Here is a 19,414-nt window from a genome sequence, read left to right as displayed (position 1 = left end):
CACTGTATTCTATTTACATAACCACTGCAGGGCATTGGTTTAATCCCCACTGGTTCATGATGTGTTTTTGCTCTGCCCCCTCTCGTAGTACACCCTGATTTGCACCAGTCACTTTTCGCTCCACCCTCTCTATGTCACATCCTGTTTATACCCTACTTGGCAAGTAGATTAGTTTAGTTTAGCTTGGTTTAGATTGTTCTGCGTTCTACATGAATAAAGAGATACTGCGTACAACTCAACCATGAGTCCCTGGTCATTTGTCTCCGCTCGCGAATCTAGTCTGACATAATGGCGCCTGAACAGGGTCTGACAAACTCCTACAAAGAAGAAGCAAAGATAAAAATCAAGAACTGTTATTTTAGAATGAACAAAGGATAGGAATAGATATTCTCTTATTTATTTTTTATTCATTTTATTTATTTGTTATTTTAGAATGAACAAAGGATAGGAATAAATATTCTCTTTTATTTATATTTTATTTATTTGATAGGACAGAGAAAATTTGAGAGAGGATGGGTATAGAGGGAGAGTGAAAGAGAGATACCTGCAGTGCTGCTTCACTGCTGTTGGACATCTGGACATGTTTTTGTAGTTTGTTGGTCATGTATATTTTATTTCATTTATCTTTTTATATCCTCCCCAGTTGGAGGAGATAGGAAAAGTACTAAGTATGGAAAGGAAGGTAAAATACATAGTACATAGTAGGAAATTCCTTTAGTATTTTAGATGAGTGAATGATAATAAGTGAATGTAGTATATCATTATCTCTCAAGTGTTCTTTCCAGAGACCTTTCTTTTCATAGACATTCCTTTTTTATTAGTGATTTAATATTGATTTACAAAATTATAAGATAGCAGGAATATAATTCTATAGCATTCCCACCACCAGAGTTCTGTGTCCCCATCCCCTCCATCTGAGATTGCAGTTGTCCCAAGGTCACAGATATGGGTTGACTATTATCTCTGTAACTATCTAATTATAAGACCTCCCCTTTTTTGTCACCTTCCTTGAACACTTGTTTCTCATTGATTGTGGAGATAGAATTGAACACTGTGGACTTGGTATGTGTGCTATGATGAGTTCACGATCACATTATACTAGTGAAATAAGTCAGTTACAAATATGTATACTGTGTGAATAATAATAATAAGCAATAATTTAGAATAATCAAAATTTCAGAAACAAAAAGTAGAATGATGGCTTTTGATGGCTCAAGGGACAGAGGAATGGCCAATTATTGTTCAGTGGGGGTAGAGTTTCATTTTCACAATATGGAATGAGTGTTGGAATGAACAATTGTCATGGCAGCACAATGATATGGATGTGTTCAATAGTACTGAGAAACACACTTAAGCCTAGTGAATAAGGGCCTGATAAGCTGATTGACCTGGGAGCATGCCTGCTTTGCCATGCATGTGACCCAGGTTCAAACCCTGACTCCCACAGCACTTGAGGAAGCTTCATGCTGGGGTTCAGATGGAAAATTTTATGTTATGTGAATTGTATCACAGTTTTTTAATTGGGAAAAGCCTGGTAAATGGAAAGATGGTTGCTGATGGGAGTAAGGTGAGGAGATTGAGTAGGAAATTTTTACTAGGCAGACTTTCAGTTTTGCAAAATGAAAAAGTTCTAGAGACCCCTTGCCTAACAACATGAATACAGACCTATAGTACTAAAAGGTACACTTTCAAATGGTTAAGAGGAAAATAGTATTTTCAGCAATTAGATTCTCCAAGAATAAAATATCTTCAAATGTTATTACCAAAGAAATCAAAACATCCCACTCCTAGCATTTATTTAGAGATATATTCACCTCCATGTTCATAGTGGCTTTATTCACAGAGCAAAGCTTGGAGAAAAAAATATGCCCTCCAACCTATGACTGGATAAAAAAGTATTGGACATATATTCAATGGAGTATCGTTCAGCTATAAAAAGTACGTTCTTGTGTTTGGAGAAGATTATGCTTAGTGAAGCAAGTAAGGAGATAAAGCACAACTACAGAATAATTTTATTCATATGTAGAATATAAAGGATTGAACATGTGAAAAAATGTCAACCTATATATAAGACTGTGGGGGAATTATAGTGGTTACCTATGGGGGTGGAGATGGTGATGGGGACAGAGATCTTTGGTGACAGAGATGGTGAGAAGAAAAGAAGAAAGAAATCAAAACATCATTGCTATTAAACTCTTATTACAATCTACTACAGAGAAGACTAGAACAAAATTAAAATCATATGATGTGTGAACCTTAAAGATCTGGGGAGAACCACACAGTAAGTACACAACTACCTTGTCAGAAGTAGCTGTTACACAAAGTATCACATTAACAAAGAATAAATAAATAAATAAATAACTTCAAAATGGCCACATATCTAGCGCCAGAGAGGTGGCTCAGTGATAGAACACCTGCATTATACATATGAATTTGAGCCCTGGTACCACGTAAGAGCAACAAAGACAAAATGAGTATAACTCCTTAGATGATGGAACAATGCTTTACACTCTCTCTCAAATAATACGATTTAAAAAATGGGACAGGAAGGTGTCCCAGTGGGGTCACATATGCATGAGCTCCTGAGTTCTGTCTCCAGCAGCACATAAAAAAAGTCAAATATTGGGGCCGGGTGGTGGCACACCTGGTTGAATGCATATGTTACAACACTCAGGGGTTCCAGCCCCTGGTCCCCACCGGGGGGAAAGCTTTGCGAGTGGCGAAGCAGTGTTGCAGGTATCTGTCTGTCTCCCTCCCTTTCTCTCACGCCCTTCCCTCTTGATTTCTGACTATCTCTATCAAATAAAGATAATAAAAAAATTAAAATATATTTTAAAAAAAGAAATGTCAGGGGCCGGACTATAGCGCAGTGGGTTAAAGGCACATGGCACTAAGCTCAAGGACTGGCATAAGGATCTGAGTTTGAGTCCCGGGCTCCCCGTCTGCAGGGGTGTAGCTTCACACTGCAGGTGTCTTTCTCTCCTCTTTTCAATCTTCCCTTCCTCTCTAGAATTCTCTCTAGAATTCTCTCTGTCCTATTCAATGACAACAACTGCAATAACAACAACAAAAAATAACAAGGGCAACAAAAGGGAAAAAATAGCCTCCAGGAGTAGATTGTAGTGTAGGCACTGCACCCCGAGTAATAACCCTGGAGGCAAAAAAAAAAGGTCAAATATTATGACTTTCCTTAAACACATTTAAATATATAATGGCAATTTACCTCCCTTGCTAGGAATAGGTGTAACAAAAGTGTTAAATAATCAGACTCTTTAATCTCAGCAGATATTTTTCTGTAAGAACAGTTTTTTTTTTTATGAATCTGCTTCAGAAATATGCTAGTGGAACAATTCAGGGAAGAACAGCTTTTTAAGTAGTAGCAGTTATAGTCTTTAAAGAAGTTTAAAACTTCAAATAGTTTAGAAAAGAAACTGCTTTAAAATTTAGTAACTACATTTCAGCATTTGAATCATTTGCAGCTTTCTTTACCTCCTCAATTTAATTGCAAACACCTTCAACACAGTGATAGCAAACTAATTAGCAATTCCTTTTCCTTAAAAATATTCCTAATCAAGGAAGATAATCATTTTTGATTAAACAACAACCAGAGTTATCAAATGTAAATTTGCAATTGATTACAGAAAAAAATTAAGTGTGTGCTTTCCCTCTTAATAACAGTAAGCATTATTTCTTTTCCGCAGTTATATTTAGTTTCTCAGATTAATTTAGACTGATCTGTCTCTTTTGATGGCACATTCACTAGTAAATGTCTGTACTATTTCCCAGAAAAATAATCCATATGCAATTAAAAGATCCAGATGCAAAACATGCTTATGATAAAAAGAAATCAGGCATTTGCCCAAGCAATTTAATGATTTGGATGCTACTAAACTACTATAATTCAGTCTTTCAAATCATTCAGGGAATAGTAAAGTCATGGAGAAGAGTATTTAGACATAAAATAGAAAGTTGACTCTCATCAACAAATGGATTCTTCTTTTTCTTTAAATTTTTATTTATAAAAAAGGAAACATTGACTAAACCAAAGGATAAGAGGGATACAACTTCATACAATTCCCACTACCAGAACTCTGTATCCCATCCCCTCCCCTGATAGCTTTCCTATTCTTTAACCCTCTGGGAGTATGGACCCAAAGTCATTGTGGGATGCAGAAGGTGGAAGGTCTGGCTTCTGTAATTGCCTCCCTGCTGAACATGGGCATTGACAGGTCTATCCATACTCCCAGCCTGTCTCTTTCTTTCCCTGGTAGGTTGGGGCTCTGGGGAAGCAGAGCTCCAGGACATATTGGTGGGATTGTCTGTCCAGTGAAGTCTGGTAAGCATCATGCTAGCATCTGAAACCTGGTGGTTGAAAAGAGAGTTAACATGTAAAGCCGAACAAGTTGTTGACTAATCATGGACCTAAGACTAGAATAATGAAGATGAAGAGTTGGGGGAGTCCTCTATTTTGTAGATACCTAGTAGGCAATATTTTAGTTATATTCCAAAGGACCTGTGGCTATACTAGTTTTTTGTTTGTTTGTTTTTTTCCCCTGAGCCTGAAATCTGATATGCATGTGGATCTAAGTGATTGTCTGGAAAGATGATGCCATGGCTGGAAAAGGAACAGAAAGCTGGATCAGAGAAGAAAGTAGCTCCCTAATATGAGAAAGGGATATAAATATTGTTGACTGTAAAACCCATCGATTTGATTTAGTCTGGGCCCATATTCAGCTTAGAAGCCTATGTGACTTCTGCATCCCTGTAGATCTGAGCTCACATTCTGTGGTCATGAGTAGGAACATTCCAAGCTGCCCCAATATCGACACATCTTCCTCAGGTGAAGAATAGAGTATGTTGTCCATCCTCCCTTCAGGGGTTGGAACATTCTCTACCGTTGTTGATCTGAGTTGAGGGCAAGGTCCTATGGGGGGCCAACAAAGGGGTCTATTTTGTTGTTCCTGATAGAGATGACCCGTACCAATGGAGAGAGGTATTTATTTGAGGTCTAGGCCCATCATGTCTGTTTGGGAATCTCAGGACTCCCTGAATAGGGCTCCAGCTGATGGCATGGCCTGATATTGACTAAAGAGTCATCATTAAAGTATGCCAGTCTCTTGCCCTTATTCAGCTTTTACTGTCCTTACTTTGCTAAGGTTAGCTTTGGAGTGAGTGAGATAACTGTAATAGGAAGTAGGTGAGGAAGGTATCTAAGTCTAATTAGATACTATTTCATTAGGAGCTTTATACTGACTCATTGCCAGACTATTGTGTACTTTTGTTTTCAGGTATATATTTGCCCTAATTTATGGATACATGTGAACATATGTTCTATCTCACGAGACCTGGTCTATTTCCAGGTTTTGGGACTTTGTTAGGGAGTGAACCGCCTGAAATGGAATTAGAGAATACTAGGAAAGGAAAGGTCTCGCCCGAGTAATGAGGGTGAAGGGTGGACATTACACGGTTGACACAGTCTGAAATGAAGCATGCTGAGGTGGTACTCAGTGCATTGACTAGATTGGGATCAGCGGATACAATATCATTTGGTATGAATTGAGAGAAGCATGCAGGGAAGTGAGCCCCACCCTAAAGGTTCCAGGGTGGGGAAATATAGGCTCTATAGAGAAAGTGGGAGGTTCCTGCTGTCTTAGGGTTAAGAAGACAATAGATAGTTATTGCTATAATCATATTATTTGGCAATTGGGTTAACTTTGAAAAATCACTTTGGTAGGATTTGCTATAACATACACAACATCACCACAATTTATGTCCTTTGAAATTATTTGTATATAGCTGTGCCACAGATTGTTTCTGTTCTCCCTGGTCTAGGCTTTTAAGAGAGTCAACATATCAGAGACTCGGCCTATGTATTAAAAGATTCAGTCTGTGCTTTAAAAAGGTTGAGACATACAATCAATTTTTCCCCTCTTCTATTAATTAAATAGTTATTTATATGACAACAAATTAATAGGAATGTACATAAAAACCACTCCCACCACCACAAGAGTGTGTCCCACCCCACCCACCCACCCCCACTCCAAACCCCCCCACACTGCTCTGAGAAGCAGAACATCCACCCTCACACTCACCCTCAACCCAGGGTTTTTATTTTAGTGTCCTACTCCAGATTCAGTAAAATTTTGCTTTTAGATTACCGTTCTGTTCTTCTTTCTCAAGTCTGTTTATGAGTAGGATCACCCCTCACTTTATCTTTCTGACTTAGCTCACTTAACATAATTCCTTCTAGCTCCATCCAAGATGAAAAGGTGGGTTCATTGTTCTTCATAGCTGCATAGTATTCCATTGTGTACATATACCACAACTTTCTCAGCCATTCATCTGTTGTTGGGCACCTGGGTTGCTTCCAGGTTTTAGCTATTACGAATTGTGCTGCTGTGAACACATATCATTTTAGTTGAGCATTATGGTGTCCTTAGGGTATATCCCTAGGAGAGGAATTACAGGATGACATGGAAGATCCATGTCTAGCCTTCTGAGAGTTCTCCATACTGCTATCCACAGAGGTTGGACCAATTTACATTCCCACCAGTGGTATCTTATTGTTGTCTTTATTTACATTTCTCTGAAAATCAAAGACTTGGAGCATTTTTTCATGTGTTTCTCAGTCTTTTGGATCTCTTCTGTGGTGAATATTCTGTCCATGTCCTCTCCCCATTTGTGGATGGGGTTATTTGTTTTCTTGTTGTTGAGTTTGACAAGCTCTATATATTCTGGTTATTAAACTATTCTCTGATGTATGGCATGTAAAGGTCTTCTCCCATTCTGTGAGGGGTCTCTTGGTTTGGGTAGTGGTTTCTTTTGCTGTGAAAAAGCTTTTTAATTTGATGTAGTCCCAGAGGTTTATACTTGCCTTAGTCTTCTTTGTAATTGGATTCATTTCATTCAGGATGCCTTTAAAATTTATGCAGAAAAGAGTTCTGCCAATATTTTCCTCTAAGTATCTGATAGTTTCTGGTCTAACATCCAAATCCTTGATCCACTTGGAATTACTTTTGTATTTGGTGAAATAGAGTGGTTCAGTTTCATTCTTCTGCATGTTTCAACCCATTTTTTCCAACACCATTTGTTGAAGAGACTCTACTATCCCCATTTAATAGTCTGGGCACCTTTATCAAGAAATAGATATCCATAGGTGTGGAGGCTTAGTTCTGGGCTCTCAATTCTATTCCACTGATCAGTGTGTGTATTCATGTTCCAGTACCAAGCAGTTTTGATGACAATGGCCCTATAATACAGTTTGAGATCTGGGAGTGTGATGCCTCCTGTTCTGTTCTTTCTTCTCAAGAGTGTTTTGGCAATTCTAGGTCTTCTGGTTCCAGATAAACATTTGTAACATTTGTTCTATTCTCCTAAAAATGTGTTTGAGATCTTGATGAGGATAGCATTAAATTTGTATATGGCCGTAGGTATTATATTCATTATGATGATGTTAATTCTTCCAATCCATGAACATGGAATATCTTTCCACTTCTTTGTGTCTTTTTCAGTTTCCTTGAGAAGTGACTCATAATTTTCAGTATACAAGTCTTTCACTTCTTTAGTTAGGTTTATTTCTAGATATTTTATTGCTTTTGTTGCTATAGTAAAAAGAATTAATTTCTGGATTTCAACTTCTTCTAACTTGTTGTTTGCATAGAGGAATTCCACTAACTTTTGAATGTTAATTTTGTAAATTATGTAAATTAAGCCTGACACCTTACTGTATTGCCTGGTGATTTCCAAAAGCTTCTTGCTGGATTCTTTAGGTTTTTCTATGTATACTATCATGGCATCTGCAAATAGGGAGATTCTGACTCCTTCTCTTCCAATTTGTATCACTTTATTAAGTTGTTCCACCTGATTGCTATGGCAAGAACTTCCAATACTCTGTTGAATGGTAATGGTGATAGGGCTAGCCCTGTCTAGTACCTGCTCTAAGAGGAAATGCTTCTACTTTTTAAGCATTGAGTATGATGTTGGCTGTAGGCCTGCTATATATAGACTCCACTATCTTGAGGAATTTTCCATCTATTACCAATTTTTGTAGTGTTTTGATCATAAAGGGATGTTGTATTTTGTCTAAGGCTTTCTATGCACCTATTGATATGACCATGTGGTTTTTGGTCTTGCTTTTTATTGATGTGGTGGTTCATGTTGATTGATTTACATATATTAAACCAAACTTGCATGCCTGGGATAAACCCCATTTGGTCATGATGAACAATCTTTTTAATAGACTGCTGTATCTGGTTGGCTAGAATTTTCATAGAAGCTGGAAGGGAGTACTCCAGTGTCTTCAATCTCCTGGAAGACATTTAAAAGTAGAGGTATTAGTTCTTCGTTTAAGATTTTGTAGAATTCATTTGTAAAACCATCTGGTCCAGGACTTTGATACTTGGGAAGGTTTTTGATAACTGTTTCAATTTAATTAGCTGTGATGGGCCTGTTCATGTTATCTAATTCCTCTTTACTTAAGTTTGGAACTTCATTGGTATCTAGGAAATCATCCACTTCTTTTTGTTTCTTTTTTTTTTTCTAACTTATTTATTTATATTTTTAAATTTTCTTTATTGGGGAATTAATGTTTTACATTCAACAGTAAATACAATAGTTTGTACATGCACAACATTTCCAAGTTTTTCATATAACATTACAACCCCCACTAGGCCCTCTGTCATCCTTATTGGATCTGTATTTTCCCCATGCACCCACCAAAGAGTGGAAATCATCCATTTCTTCCAGGTTCTCCAGCTTGGTGCATACAGTTTTTCATAGAAGTCTCACATGATATGCTGAATTTCTGTGGTGATATTGTGATATCTCCTCTTTCATTTATGATCTGATTTATTTGGGTCTTCTCACTTTTTTGTTTTGTGAGTCTGGCTAAATATTTGTTGATTTTCTTCATTGCTTTGAAGAACCAACATTTACTTTCATTAATCTTTTGTACTGTTTTCTTATTTTCAATGTTATTGATTTCTTCCCTAACTTTAGTGATTTCTGTCCTTCTGGTTGCCTTAGGGTTCCTTTGTTCCTCTTCTTCTTCTTCTAGGTCTTGAAGATGTGCAATCAGGCTGTTTATTTGTACTTTTTCTTGTTTCCTAATGTGTGCTTGTATGGCTATGAACTTCGCTCTCATTACTGCCTTAGTTATGTCCCAAATATTTTGATAGTTTGTGTCTTCATTTTCATTGAACACTCAAAACATTTGGATTTCTTCCTTGATTTCTTCTTTGAACCTGTAGTTGTTCAGTAGTGTACTGTTGAGCTTCCATATTGTGGGACTATTACTAATCTTTTTTTGATTGTTAAGTGTTAGTTTCATTCCATTGTGGCCTAAGAAGATACCTGGGATGATTTCAATGCTCTTGAATTTGCTTATGCTGTCTTTTTTGCCTAACATATGGTCTATCCTTGAGAATGACCCATGTGGACTTGAGTAGAATTTGTATTCCAGTTTCTTGGGGTGAATGACTCTGAAAATGTCCAATAGTTCTAGTTTATCAATCTCCTCATTTAGTTCCCTCACTTCTTTTATTGATTTTCTGCCTGGATGATCTGTCAAGTTGAGAGAGTGCAGTGTTGAAATCCCCTACTCTGACTGTGTTGCTGTTAATATATTGATGTAGCTCTTTCAGTAGAAGTTTGAGGTATTTAGATGGCCTCTCTTTGTGTGCATAGATGTTAATAATTTTTAAGTCCTCTTGATTGATCGATCCTCTGAGCATTAAGTAATGTCCATCCCTATCTTTTTTAATTTTATTGATTTTAAAGTCTATCATGCCAATATGAGAATAGCTGTTCCTGCCTTTTTTTGTGTGCCATTGACTTGTATGATAATTTTCCATCCTTTCATTTTGAGTCTGTGTTTTTCTTGTTGAGTTAGGTGGATTTCCTTTAGACAGCATATTGTAGGGCTGTGTTTCCTGATCCTTCGTTGTACCCTGTGCCTTTTAATAGGTGAATTCAGGCCATTGATTTGTATTGATATCAAAGATTGATGAAATTTTAACACTATCCTTGTAGATTTTTAGAGCATTCTTATATATGGCCTATTTATGGTGGTCTGACTGTTTATAGGAGAACTTTTAGAACTTTTTTCAGGGCAGGCTTGGTGATAGTGGATTCTTTCAACTGTTGTTTGTCTGAGAAGGTTTTTATGCCTCCAACTAGTCTGAATGAAAGTCTAGCAGGATACAGTAGTCTTGTTTGAAAGCACTTTCTCATTGATAGATATCTTGCCATTTTCTTCTGGCTTGTAGTGTGGAGAAGTCTGCTGCTAATCTGATGGATTTTCCTCTGTAGTTGACTCTTTGTTTTTTGCTTGCAGCCTTCAGGATCCTTTCTTTATCCTTATTCCTTTCCATTCTAAATAGGATGTGTCTTGTTGTCTTTAAGTCTGTGTTAATTCTGTTATGTTTGCTCTGAGCTTCTTGAATCTTTATGTCTTTGATGTTGTCTAGACTAGAGAAGTTCTCAGCTATTATGACGTGAAGAATGCTTTCTTCCCCTCCCTCTCTTTCTCCCTCTGGTAAGCCAATAATGCATAAATTATTTCTTTTGAAGTCATCCCATAGATCTCTGTTATTGTTTTCAGTATCTCTTAATCTCTTTTTGAGATCTCTTACTTCTTTTTTAGTTGTCTCTAGTTCATCCTTGATCTTGCTAATTCTGACTTCAGCTTCATTTATTCTATTCTCTCTCCCCTCTACTGTTTTCTGGAGTTCATCTATTTTGTTACCCTGTTCTGATACTGTTTTAGCTTGTTCAGCTAGTTGTTTTATCTCAGCTATTTCAGCTTTCAGCTCTCTAATAACCTTTAGAAAATTAGTGTTTTCTTCCAGAGTCTCATTTGTTGTTTCTGCATTTCTGATGACAATTCTTTCAAACTCTTTACTCACTCCTGTGATTATTTCCTTAAGTAGTGTTTGGATGTTGTCCTCATTATTTTGTGCTTCAGTCTTTGGGGGGCTTTTAGCTGGACTCTTGTCCTGGTTCATTTCTCCACTATTTCTTCTTGTTGGTTTAACCATTTTATATAGTTTTCAAATTACTGTACTTTTCAAATTACTGATAACTCTTCCCTGGATTGACTTGTGTCTAAGTAAGGTACTTAAAGAAGTCACAGTTGTGGAAATTAACAGTTATTTCAGTAGTATTTCAATCCCTGAGTTAGATCTCAGTGACTTAAAATCCTCTTTTGTTCTTTTCTTCCCTGTAGGCTATGGTAGCCTGAGGGATTTTAAACTATAAGTAGGCTTCTTAGCTGAATCACTGACTCCTAACCAAAAGATAAAGCAGGTGAGGGAGAGATATCACAGTGGTTATGCAAGGAGACTTTCACACCCTAAGGATCCAAAGTTCTGGGCTCAATTCAGCTTCTCTGCCAAGCCGGGTAGGATTGCTGGGCCCTGTTAGTTTCTAAACAAGTCCCATTTATAGTTTGTAGGTTGTGAGGCAATTATTCACCCTGTTCTCATCAGGAGAACAATGTAGAAATGCTCCCACCACAGAGCCGCATTGCTAGGCCACTGAGATGTAACTCTTCTCCTGATTTTCCTGATCAGTTCTCTGTTCCCAGATGTCAGCACAGGGCCTCCCCACTGCTGCTCCAGCCTCTGATGGCAGTAGTCTGAGACTCACAGTTGTAATCAGTGAATCTTAGGGAAGTCCTCTCCTCCCTTCAGCAGTCTTTTTGTTGGTAAAACAGACTGGAGTTGGTGCCTCAACTGGTAAGCTGTCGGAGTGTTACCAGCCACTCAATCTCTCCTTAGGTTCCACGAGCCACATGTGTTTGCACTCACTGATGGTTTGCTGGGTTCCTAAAGTCATTCTAGTCCTGCCTTGTTGTGGTCCCAGGTGGTCTCCTTTGGTATTCCTAGTTGACCTGGGAGAGGAGAAGACAGAAACACAGTGCTGCTCTGTAGCCCCACCTCAGGAATTCAGAAAGTTGTTTACATGACATGAATGTGTGTGAATATAAGAAAAATGATGTACATATTGATGAAGAAAGAAGGTACTTGTTGTTTCCAATAACCAAACATTGACAGATATGAAGTGGTTATTCCCATAAAGTGTAAAGAGGTAAATGTTTCCCTTCCCTGGATTTAGCACAGCAGGAATTCTGGAGCCCATCCCAGGAAGCAAAATCAATAAATCCAAATGCCAGTTCAAATCTCGAGGTCATCTTTCTAATGCAGCCTTGCCCTAAAGACCAGTTAATAGGGAGTGGGGTGAGGGAGGAAAATTAAAGAAAGATGACAACCCTCCTCTTCCCCACCCCACCCCATCGCTCATCTCTAGAAGTGATCTTCCTCACTCACCAAGTTCCATTATGTTTGAGAAATCAGGGAGCATCAGAAGCAAACACAGTCTTTCTGTCCCATCTCCAGGGATCAGGTACTTTTGAATCTGGTATCCTAACATTCAATACTTGTGTCTCATTGTTGTTCTTCCAACTCCAAATAGTCTCTGCTCCTTCATTCTAGCTCTACACTGAACATCATGTAACATTTGTTACTGGAATCCACAATAAAATTGGTCCTGGCACACAACATCATACTTACTGGCATACTCTATAAGAACATGTTTTCAAATTCCAGGAGATGTTTATAATCATCTCAGCACAATGATGAATGACTCTTTCAACAGTGGATTTGATTCAAAGGAATTCTTCTAAAGACATATGCCAAAAACTTGGTAATACATGCAATTTAAAAAACAACAACAACGAAAAAGGGCTTCTGTCTTGAGTGACACACATAAGGCAGCTACATGTGGAATTGACATCAAAAAACAACAATAAAAATGTAAGTTAAACAGAGAGCTTACCTGGTAGAGTGCATATCTTGCCAAATGTGGGGACCTTTGTTTGAGCCCTGACATTATCATGAACATCACTAGGGGAAAATTCCATCACTAGGTGTTGTGAGACACTTCTTTTCTCTCACACACTCTCTCTCCCTATCTGAAATAAAAAGAAATATTGGTTTAGGAACAAAATACACACACACACACACACACACACACACACACACACACACACACATTTTGTAGGAGTAAGGAAGAGGGAAACCAAAGCACCACTCAGCTCTAGCCTACAATGATACTGGGTCTGAAACTGGTCACTGGGATCTCAGACATGCAAGTCCTAGAACTTTCTCCTTAGCTCTTGAAGTCTTTTCCTTCTAGAGGAAAATATAGGTTAACCAGTATTTGAAAATATATGACAAAAAAAATCCATAAAAATACTGGCAAAGCGTAAACCAGTATTTTTTTTTTTTACTACTTGAAAAAAAATTTAATTTATTTCATGGGACAGGTTAAGAGACTAGAGTACTAATAGGCTCTGACATATGGTGGTGCTTGAGATTGAACCAGTGACCTCTGGGGCTTCAGGCATGAAAGTTCTGGCATGTTATCTTCATGCTATTCCCCCATGTCCTAAATGGTAAGTTGGTACTAATGAACAAAACTTGTTTCTAGAATTATTAAGGAGAAATTTCACAGTGAATATATAAGTGAGTCTCCCAAAGCCAGCAATAAGAATATGTTCTGTAAATATTTAAGAAATAACTGGTCAGGCTCACCATGAATATTCTACAAGAACAATTTTCCACCAAAAGAAACAAAGGTGGGTGGAGAATTCTATGATCTGGCCTGCTTGTCTTTAGTTTTAGAATCACAATCAATTTTAAACAGCATTTCCCTTTGTTCACAGTTAAAAGAACTCAGTAGCCAAAGGGGGGGGGGGCTTGGAATGCTCAGATATTCTCTTAAAGGCTACAACCTCATTATACACAATCCAAGAAAACATAGCTCTCTGTAGAGGCTAATAGCAGCTTATGACTCTATACTGTGATAACAGAAGGACAGAGCCTTTCCTGAGAAAAGCATAAACATAGAGATTACCTATATTTGAATGGAATCACAGTGCACTGGAAATGAATTTCTGTTGCTCTGGATCTCTTGTAGCTGTCTGTACAAAATCCAGCACATCTTTTTTAAATTTTGAAAAAGTATACATTGCCTTCAAAGCTTTTGATTTTTTCTCCTGTTGTTGTCACTGGGATTTCACTATTCTAAACTGACTCTTTTCAAATAGAAAGACAGAAACAGAAAGACAAGAAGGAAAGGGAAAGAGGCCACAGCACCAAAGCTTCCTCCATTTCAGTGGGGGACAGACTCACACTTGGCTCATGCAATAGCACAGTAGGCACACAATCCAGGTCAACTATCTTGTCCTGCTTTTGATTTTAGGTTTTCTCAAGTCTTCTTTAAACTGCTTTCTAAGATACTTTTTCTTGTCCATTTAACTGAATACCATTATTAATCAAGTTATTCTAGAATGGCAGTGTGGTAGTGCTTCATTAGCTATTACATACATTGACTAATACGTTGTATGTCAGAATCAGACAAACTAGAGTATTTTTGTTAGATTGACTGTTTCTTATTTGTTTTGCCACCAAGCTTATCACTGAGACTCAGTTCCTACATGATGAATCCACTTCTCCCAGTTTTGTTTTGTTTTGTTTTGTTTTCTAGAAATAGAATTGGAGAGGGGTGGGGAAGAAAGACATCTGCCACGTTGTTCCACTGCTTGTGAAATATCCACTACTGCACAGATGGGGACTGGGACTTCAACCTGGGTCCTATTGCAAGGTAATGTGTGTACCACTGTCCAGTTTTTAACTACAGTATTCCTAATGAACTTTTTAATTCAGAAAAAAATCTACAGAAAAGTTGTAAAGACACTACCCAGAATTCTCATACTTTTCTTGTCATGAGCATCTTTCATTATCACTGTACACCTATTAATAAGGGGCTGGACTGTGGCACACCCAATTTAACTCACATTGTTACTGTACACAAGGACCCACCAGCAGGGGAGATGATTCACTAATAGTGAAACAGTTTGGCAGGTGTTTTTCTTTCTCTCTCCATATCTCCCTATCCCCTCTTGATGTCTCTCTATCCCATCCAATAAAATAGAAAGGAAAGAAGAAAGAGGAGAAAGAGAAGGAGAAGAAAAAAAAAAAAGACACTGGGAGCAGTAGATTCATGGTACAGGTACAATAACTCTGGGGGCAATTGAAGGGAAAAATGCTAATAAGAAACATTAATATTAACTAAATTCTATATTTTATTTGTATTTCGTCTGTTTTTCCACTAATGTGCTCTTTCTGACTCAGGATCCCACCTGGTGTTCCAAACTACACTTGGCTGTCATGTGTCCTTAGTTTCTTCTGATTCTCACCATTTCTCAGTCTTTCCTTGTTTACCATGACCTTGCTAGTTTTGAGGAGTATTGGACAGGTGTTCCATGGAATATATTCTGTTTTAGATTTGTTGAATATTTTCTTTCTATTAAACTGGGTTTTATTTTTTATTTTTGGAGGGAATCCCACAAAGGTGAAGAGTTCTTTTCATCATGATATCAGGATAAATGTGGCATCACTGGGGCTGTTAACCCTTATAACTTGGTGTCAGCTGGGGTCCTTCACTGTGAAGTGATTATTGGACCCTTTTCATATGTGAAAGCAAATCATTAAATTAGCCCACACTAATGGAGAAGAGATAAGTGATTGGCTTTAAAATGCCTTATATGAAAATTTCTAATTTATAATAAAGCTCCTAGCTTTTATTCAAACATAATTCAATAAACTTTTAGGATACCTGCAAGAGAAATATTTTGGAGCTTTATACAGCAACAATTCTAATTCCTAGAAGTTATGAGTATTACCATTATATGGAAAGATACAGGCCTTAATCCTTACAATGATTATAGACACTGAGATGGTTATCTTTACCTTACCTGAGTTGTTATTAAAATGACTGCTTATTTTTCTAAGCTCTTTGTAGTGTCTGATGAAATCCTTGGCTGAATTTTCTTCTGAGACTGAACACATTACAATACAAATTGTACACAAACTAAAAATTCATCTTCATGTAATTGTACTCTAAGGCCACACGGTGTTTAAGTGCACATTGCCAAGAATGTGGTTTGTCTGCAGAATCGTAAGTGCACAGATGAATTACTCTATTTTAATGATCATGTATCTATAAATTTTCTGAGGAAACAACTTACTAATAGCTTGCTAAATTACACATAAGACCACTATTAATTTCATTAGAATCTCTATTTTTAAAATGCATTTATTTTTAATTACTAGACTATTATTTTTTTATTCTGCTGCTTTCCCCTAACCTTTGAGTAACATTTTAATTGGCACAGTTACAAAGCAGGCAACAACAACAAAAAAATGTGCTCTTGTCAATTGAAAAGAACTATGTGACCACCTTGCAAATCTATAATTAATATCTTAAATTAGTTACATTTCTCCAATTTGAATATTTATCCTGATCAAATTATGTCATCATAACAATTTGTTTTTAGTAGTTAGAAATGAAAATTTTCATTTAGTTATTTTTTATTTTACTATTTATAGTTATCTTAAAATAGCACTTAGATGTTGTTAGGGACCACTACACGGAGCTTACTTTCTAGTAAGAAGGTCAAATACACAGGAAATTTGTTATGATGGGAAACATAAAGTGACTTAGAAGAAATGCAAATAAAATATGTGGAAAAAAGAAATAAAGAAAGAAAGAAAAAAAGGAAGGAAGGAAGAGTCCCAGAAGATTTCTTTATTGGGGGATTGATGGTTTACAGTCAACAGGAAAATATAATAGCTTGTACATGCATGACATTTCTCAGTTTCCCACATTCCCATTCAACCCCCACTAGGTCCCCCCCCTCTGCCATCATGTTCCAGGACCTGAGCCCTCCCCCCTCCCCACCCCAGAGTCTTTTACTTTGGTGCAATACACTATCTCCAGTCCAAAGTCTGCCTTGTGTTTTCCCTTCTGTTCTTATTTTTCAGCTTCTTTCTATGAGTGAGATCATCCCATATTCTTCCTTCTCTTTCTAACTGATCCCACTTAATATGATTCCTTCAAGCTCCATCCAAGATGAGGTGAAAAAGATAAATTCACCATTTTTAATAGCTGGGTAGTATAGGTTCGACCCTTTGCACCACCATAAGCCAGAGTTAATCAGTGCTGGTAAAAATAATAATAATAATAATAATAGTTCATGGGCCAGACAATACCACACATGATTGAGCACACCTGTTACCATGCACACTGGCCCAGGTTAAAGCTCCCAGTCCTCACTTGTGAGGCGGAAACTTCATGAGTGTTACACTCTCTCCCTGTATCCCTTTTCCCTTTTAATTTCCCTCCGTCCCTATCCAATAAAAGCATTATTTTTAAAATAAATATTTTAAAATATTTTTTATTTTTTAATATTTTCATTTATTTATTAGACAAATATAGAGATAAATTAAGAGAGGAGGGGGACAGAGAGGAGGAAAGAGACAGAGAGACACCTGTAGCCCTGCTTCACCACTCGCAAAGATTTCCCCATGCAGGTGGGGACCAGGGCCTTTGAACCTGGGTCCTTGTGCACTATAATGTGAGTGCTTAACTAAGTGTGCTACCACCTGCCCACTTCATCCAATAAAATTATTAAAAATAAAAATAAATAAATATTTAAAGACTAAAGATAATTCGGTAGCATAGTATTATATAATAGAGATGGAAGAAAAGAAAATTAAAATTAAGATTAATAGGGAATAAATTTGGACACTGAGATGAATAGGGTGCTATTATTATTAAAGAGATAATTTGAATAAAGGTATTTGCAGCAGAGATAAAACAAAGTTGTAGGTCCATCAAATACTGCAAAGGTGAAACTAATAGGTCATCTCTAGTGACTGAATATGGAAAATGAAGAATGAGGAAGATTCAAATAAAATTTTTATCCTTAAATGAAAGATGGGGCCAGTAATAAAAATGTAAAAGATGTATCTGTATTTATTTACATCTCTTTACAATATCTTTCACAGTTTGCTTTAAGAGCCAGACTACTATGTGAGAAGATGAAATATAAAGTTCTTTTCTTTATAATCTCTTATGATTCACTCATTATAGCAACCTCTATCCCTTTCTAGGATATGTTGCTTTATAAATAAATGAATATGAATTCATTATGCTTGATTATATAAGTGTGCTTCCTCTCAGAAAATGTCTCAAGGTAGTAATGTAATGGTTTCTTCTACTCATAGCTAAAGTCCAAATTTTTAAAAAAGATATATTTGAACTACATTGTGTTTGCTATATATTTTGTAATAGCTGCAGTACATCTTAACAATAAATAGTAGATTTCTACAAAAAATTATTTTCTTATTTTAATTGGAATCAAGTTCACTAATTCTGTTTTCTTTTTTTTATTTATTTTATTTATTTATTCCCTTTTGTTGCCCTTGTTGTTTTATTGTTGTAGTTATTATTGTTGGTGTTGGATAGGACAGAGAGAAATGGAGAGAGGAGGGGAAGACAGAGAGGAGGAGAGAAAGATAGACATCTGCAGACCTGCTTCACCGCCTGTGAAGCGACTCCCCTGCAGGTGGGGAGCCGGGGTTCGAACCGGGATCCTTATGCCGGTCCTTGTGCTTTGCACCACCTGCGCTTAACCCGCTGCGCTACAGCCCGACTCCCCTCTAATTCTGTTTTCTTTCAATTAGGCCTCTATGACATTTTTTGGTACCTTAACTTATATTAATACTTACTTTTTTACAATCAAATTGGTTTCTATTTCTTTTCTTTACTTTTTTCTTTCTTTTTTTTTTTTTTTTTTTTGCTCATTTTTTATTTGTGCAGCAAAGTAAATGAACCCAGAACATGGGCATGTGTCATAACCATGAGTGTAATCCCTGACCCAACTTATTCATTATTTTTTTAAGTAGAAAGAAAGAAGAGAGTAAGTGGGTGAGGGAGAGGAAAAACACCTCCCAACATCACACTACAATTCATAGAGTGCCCCTCTGGTGCTGTCTGTAGAGTGGCTGGTCTTGAACCCAGAGCCTGACACACAGAAAAATATGTGCTCTGTTTGGTGAACTGTCTCCTGCCCCTGCTTCTCATTTCTGTGCTAATATCATAAGAAATTTTCAATAACTGTTATCAATAATGCAAGCATCACTGATGTTCGATGAACAGTTAAAATGTTCTTGACATTGTTTCATAACCCTTTGAAATAGATTATATTTGAATCCTATATCACAAATAAAAGACAGAGAAGTAAAATTACCCATAAAAGGTAACGTGATATGATTTGGGAGCCAGAATTTGATCTCATAGTTTGGACCCAGAGCCCATGTACCCAGAAACTCTTCCCTCAACTACTTTATTGGTATGTGAATTCAACTTCAGCACTTGAAACATTCTGAAGAGCAAGAATGCTTCAGCACTCCAGGCTTGCTCAGCAATCAGGTAGGAGTCCCCTATCCCTCTCATCTGTCTGTGGCACTGAGTGTGGTGTGGGAGTCATGGGCTGGGGATCGAGGGA

The sequence above is a fragment of the Erinaceus europaeus genome, chromosome 11 (genome assembly GCF_950295315.1).
Source record: "Erinaceus europaeus chromosome 11, mEriEur2.1, whole genome shotgun sequence".
Classification (NCBI taxonomy): domain Eukaryota; kingdom Metazoa; phylum Chordata; class Mammalia; order Eulipotyphla; family Erinaceidae; genus Erinaceus; species Erinaceus europaeus.
The sequence above is the reverse complement of the archived record's forward strand: the minus strand, read 5'-3'. Positions refer to the sequence as shown.